Genomic DNA, 598 nt, shown 5'->3' with positions numbered 1-598 from the left:
CCGTAAGTGTCGTAAACAAAATACGGAGCACGCATCAAATGCAAAGTACGTCAGTGTCATCAACAAAATATGGAGACGTATCGTGCGCTAGATACCATTGTACTATTGTATATGCTTATTTTCTTAGTGGCCAATTGTGTGTGTGGTGTGGTGGGCACATCATTTCTAGTTGTGGTGGGTCAACATGAAGACTCGTGGGTCGGTTCCATCCTGCACCACATATAGGTTGGACCGAGACGTGTTATACGAAGACCCATGTGGAGGACTCGGCGTACAACACGAAGCTACCAGAGTCGCGGAGGACTCTATCCCCACTGGTGATAAGCCGACTATATATGATTTGTAACCCTAGGCCCTTAGTATGTTATACAAGCTTGGGGGCTAGTTCGTCGATAGTATACACACACGCACAATGCCTGGTATTCACGTGTACTTTGTACATACCCCTATCACTAATATACAGTACCAGGAGTAGGCCCTTTCTTCAACTGCAAGGGTCCGATCCGAACGAGGGTAAAACTTGCCTCGTATTACCATCCAGCCTAACAGCCAGGGATATCCTACCGAATGATATGATGAAATCATATCTGCCAACTAC

Source organism: Triticum dicoccoides, chromosome 3B, assembly GCF_002162155.2.
Source record: "Triticum dicoccoides isolate Atlit2015 ecotype Zavitan chromosome 3B, WEW_v2.0, whole genome shotgun sequence".
In the NCBI taxonomy this organism is placed as follows: Eukaryota; Viridiplantae; Streptophyta; class Magnoliopsida; order Poales; family Poaceae; genus Triticum; species Triticum dicoccoides.
The sequence above is the reverse complement of the archived record's forward strand: the minus strand, read 5'-3'. Positions refer to the sequence as shown.